Source organism: Lactuca saligna, chromosome 2 (assembly GCF_052625555.1).
Source record: "Lactuca saligna cultivar CGN05327 chromosome 2, ASM5262555v1, whole genome shotgun sequence".
Taxonomy (NCBI): Eukaryota; Viridiplantae; Streptophyta; class Magnoliopsida; order Asterales; family Asteraceae; genus Lactuca; species Lactuca saligna.
In genome coordinates, this window is record NC_136418.1 from 80,840,693 (window position 1) to 80,846,089 (window position 5,397).

Sequence of the window (5,397 nt, forward strand, 5' to 3'; positions counted from 1 at the left end):
CATCCGTCTGGGTGAAACCCTAAATCCCCGGGTTGCCCACTATTTATACCACCTTATAGCCCCCATCCTCGCCTCCCTCACCCTGAGAACGCAGTGTTAGAACCCTAAACCTCCCTTGAAGAGCTTATATGTGTTTTGGTGCCATTTTGTGAAGGTGTGAAGAAGGAGAAGAAGAAAGAAGCAAGGAGAAGTGTTGTAGTGCAAAGATCCAAGGCCAAATCAGAGTCAATTGAGGTATTTTCGGAGTTCCATCTTGTTATATGCTTTAAACTTCCATTAGAGCTCTCCTAAGAGCTAGTTGATGCTTGTTTCAAGCCTTACACTTGCATGAACGTCTTATTAAGTCGGAATATCTATGGATCTGAATGTTGGGGTGTTGTAGAGCCCAGATCTACTGTCTTTTTGGAGTTATATTGCATGATAACCATAGATCTACCCATTTTATGCATCTTTTAGCCTTATTTCCCTTATTCATGAGGTTGTACACGTAAAGTTGGAAACTTTACGTGGTAAATCAGCTTATTGGACTCAGATCTATCAATTGTATGCATTGGATTCAAACAAAATCAAGTAAAAATCAGTTGCATGGCGGCAACTCGGCGAGTCGGAAGAACGACTCGACGAGTTGGGTCGCGAGTTCCCGATTCCTTCATTTTTACCAGTGTCGAGTGAACCCAGTGAGCTAGAGAGTGGACTCAGCGAGTTGAGGGTGAACTCAGTGATGGAGGGACTCGGCGAGTTGTTCATCAACTCGGCGAGTCCAAGGCAATCTTCTTGGGATCAAGAACAACTCGTCAAGTTTGTTCATCCGGCTCGGCGAGTCGGATGAAGATTGTCTGAGTTCTTGGATCAAGAGGGTACTCATCGACTCGATGCCAGACTCGACGAGTAGCAGCGAGTAAGAGTGAAAAGTGAGAGTAGGACTCGGCGAGTTGGGTGGCCCAACTCGGCCAGTCAGCCCAAAAGAGAGTTGACTTTGACCGAGGGTAAAAGAGTCATTCTACCCCAAGCGCAGTGTTTAGTATTTGATTGAGTGTGTTTATGGACTTGTAGCCGAGGAGATTCAGGAGCAGCAGCCGTTAGCTTCCCGAGCCACACACTCAGCAGCCAGCTTACGAGGTGAGTTTCCTTCCAGTAGGAACGGGTCTAAGGCCACAATGCCGGCCCGTTCAGTTAGCAGTAGTTTCCGGATTTAGGTCCGATGCAGTAGTTAGTATGTTCGATGCCTTCGTGGCTCGAACAGGATTTATGTGCTATGTTTTATGTGTTAAGTATTATGTGTTCCGGGCCACGGCCCGATGTAGCATGTCGTATATGTGTTATGCTAGTTGATGTGTTATGCTATGCCATGTTCAGTCAGTCAGTTCCGGACTTCGGTCCAATGCAGTTAGTTCCGGACTTCGGTCCGATGCAGGGGACAAGGTCCGATGCAGTTAGTTCCGGACTTCGGTCCGATGCAGTTAGTTCCGGACTTCGGTCCGATGCAGGGGACAAGGTCCTAGTCAGTTCCGGACTTCGGTCCGATGCAGTTAGTTCTGGACTTCGGTCCGATGCAGGGGACAAGGTCCCAGTCAGTTCCGGACTTCGGTCCGATGCAGTTTCCGGGCTTCGGCCCGATGCAGTGGGCAAGGCCCAATATGTGTTTATATGTTATTGTATGGTATGTGGTAGTTTGGGGGAGCTCACTAAGCTTCGTGCTTACAGTTTCAGTTTGGTTTCAGGTACTTCCGCAAGCAAAGGGAAGAGCTCGGGGTGACGGCATCGCACACACCACAGCTTTAGCTTTTAGCCTGGGATTTATTTAGTTTGTTTTGATTTGCCGTAGTATGATACAGTTTCCGCACAGTGTTTTCTATTATGTTGGAATACATCACGTATGGTTTTATTATATGACACTCTGATTGTGGTTTTGATTATATCGAAAAACGAAATTTTTGGGTCGTTTCACTTATCCTTACTATCCACATGAAAACCTTTTTGTTATCTATTCACAAGCAATATATTATAACTCCTAAGAAGTAGCTCAAGAATCCGATCTTCAAACTACGCGATAGAAATCCATCTATGCGATCAGATTCAACATATTCTTTCTTTAAGTTTCTTTACCTTTTCTTTGATTCTTAAAACATCACCATGTGACCCAGTCACATCATGTATCAAGAATCTCAGAATAGAAACTTAGCAGAGTTAGATAGTGGACTTTACTTGAAGTAGAGTCAAACTTATCAACTTTAACATCCTTAGGTAAATTATGGCAGCTTTGCAACCAATGCCCCTTTCTTTGGCAATATAAACATATGGACCCTTTGATAATGGTACATGGGACTATCACAGACTTAGTTTTTCTCTTTACCATTTGGTCAACCAAGTTGACTATGGCGAATGCTTTTCTGGATTTCCTGTGTCACTATTGTTAATGTCCATCAAGTTTTGAGGAAGTTGATCTTAACAAATAGATAAAATCATTAAGGGTCTTGTCATAGTCTTTTTCATAGGTGTTCCAAAAGAACTCACTATGTGACTTAGAAAGTGATTAAACCACCAACTTTCTCAAGATTTTAACACCCAACTCTCCCGGCTTGTCAATATGTGACTACATCTCCAAGATGTGACCACACCAAGACCTTTACTTGCCAATAGGGCTCGAGTGACCTTAAACTTTTCAAGAACTTGTGGGGTAGTGAGAATAATTGGAGGAGATAGAGGAAGTGAAGCACGATGTTGAGGAACATCATCTTCAAGAGATTTGGGAAGATCATAAATGTCTAAACCAGACATGTTTTAGGAGATATTCAAGATAGTTGATTTAAATTCCTTAATATGACACCCAATATGAAATATTAAGGCTAGGACCCAACACAATATTTTATAATTTGGAAGAGGGATGCCGTAATCCAAGCTATAAAATATTTGAAGGTAGGCGAATGACAATTCACCAATTTCCACCATGAAAAACGAAATAATTTATTAGGTTTTAATTGGATTTGAAATTCCTAGATCTTTTGAGATTCATTGAACTTTCCAATGGCATGTTTCAATCTCGAGTGTGCCCTCTCAAATTTTGTGACTGGGATGCCGAGGATCACAAAACAAGGTGTGAATAACCATACTAATTCACTTGGTACCCTTAATATTATCACCTAATCAATGTGCCGGTTAACCACACACGCTCCATTGATCTATGACAAACATTAAGTCACCCTTCGTGGTCCTTACTAGTCCAAGTTAGTGTGCCGGTTAACTACACACGCTCCACCAACAACTTGGTAAGGTACAAAGTGTGAATTCCATGGGCTAGCACCAAATTCACATTTTTCCTAAAGTAACTAAGATTGGGAATTATTAAGATTTTAGTTACTTAGTATTTATCATTAATACTTTTAATGAAGGGAGAATTTAAAGTCATTGTCCTACCCGTTTGGCTAACGACCCTCCACCAGTCAAGCAAGCGGTGGGTGAGAGTATACACCCATTAAGTCGCCATTTTATAGGCAATAACCTTATACCCACCTTATAGACCGACTTCGTGAATGAGGCCTACTAATGGTAAAACGACTTGTTCTTATACATATATATAATAATTAACCATTAATGTTATAAATAGTATAAGTGTTGAATTTTAACTCTTTAGAATTCTAAGGGCTAACTTGGAATTAAAGTATTCATAAGTGAAAACTTTTCAAATTCCAAAACTTGAGGGCAAGTTTTGAAACTATTCAAAACTAATTAATTCCATAACTTATGTGTTTAAAGTAGCTTTAATCCAAAAAACTCTTCAAGTTCCATAACTTATGGAAGACTTTAAACTAATAAGAGAATTAACTTTTCTTTATTTTTATAACTTATGGAATTAATTAAGGTTACACTTTTACTCTTTAATGAAGTGACTCTTGAACTTCCATAACTTGAGGACAAGTTATGGAGTCATAAAAAAAATATTCAATGACACAAGACTCTTCATTTTGTAACCATTACCAACTTTTATGAGTTTTATGAGTCTTTAATGTGACTCTTCATGTAACTTGAGGACAAGTTACACAAACACATTTTATACTCAACTCTTAGATTAAAATGGATTGAAAGCAACTATTTCAATTAACTTTTCTATTAATCTAAGCAGCTCATAAGAACAAGATAATTCAAATCAAACTTTCTCATGTAATTAGTCTAAACCTTAAACTAATACAAAACATGAATCTATTGACAATTATCTTTGAAAATGGATTAGCATGAACATTACCACATTAAAAACAAGTTTATAAGTTCAAAAACAACTTAGGGTAATGTTCCTAGTCCATTTCTAGCCAAAAACCTCGAAAATATGTTGTCTGGGGTCCAACTCGTCGAGTGCATGAACCAACTCGGCGAGTTGGATCGTTTTGATCAATTTTAAGGCATGGACTCGCCGAGTCCCTTGATGGACTCGCCGAGTCTGATGATCAAACAGCAACACTTTCGATTTTTTAAGCAGCTATTGCAGGTATAATAAGAAAACAAGCCTAGGCTCTGATACCACTGTTGGGTTTTGAGCATTCTAACACTCCTAAGTGTACATGCAGCCCTAAATACCTTGGATCTATGTTTTCTCTATTATACATGCAAATAAGAACATCCAAAGTATTATCCTAATCTAGCATACAAAACAATGAGTGTAACAAGATAGAATACATACCTCTTTGATGTAGAAAGTCTTTATGAAGCTTGAGTGCCTAGCCCCAATAGTTTGGAAGCCTCAAATGGAATCACAATCATCAAAATACTTAGAATAACTTGAGAGAGTTCTACACTTCATGAAATCGGCTAGCCCTCTTCTTCACTTTCTAGTGTGATTCTAGTGGCCGATTTTTGTCAAGAATAAGATCTTTATATAGTGTTACAATTAGGGTAAATCCTTAATTGTCATGGCTTTCCATTTCCTTGGATCCATGGGTTCAAATACACCATGGAGCATCCATGGACCATCCTATGGGTTTTAGCCCAACTTGATTATCCATGGAGCATTAGCCCACTATATAAGTATGGATGATTTACACAATCAACCCATATATTTAATTAGTCTTCTTTTGATCACTTAATTAATCCTAGATTAATTCTTGATCAATACTAATTAAATAATCTTATTATTCTTATTATTAATATACTAGAACTTATAATATATTAATAACCATAAGTGTCTTATTTCTCTCATTATAGTCTATCCAAGTGCATGATGGTATGCAACCCAAATGGACCATGTCGGGTCGGGTCAAGTCTTACCAATTATAGTTATGGACTTAGACATTAATCCAACAATTCAACCCATCTTCGTTGCCTCATGTTCAACTCTTTTTGATTTAAAATGTGTTGGAGACTCTTGTGGTTAGTGAAAATGGTGCACTTTGTACCATAAAGGTAGTG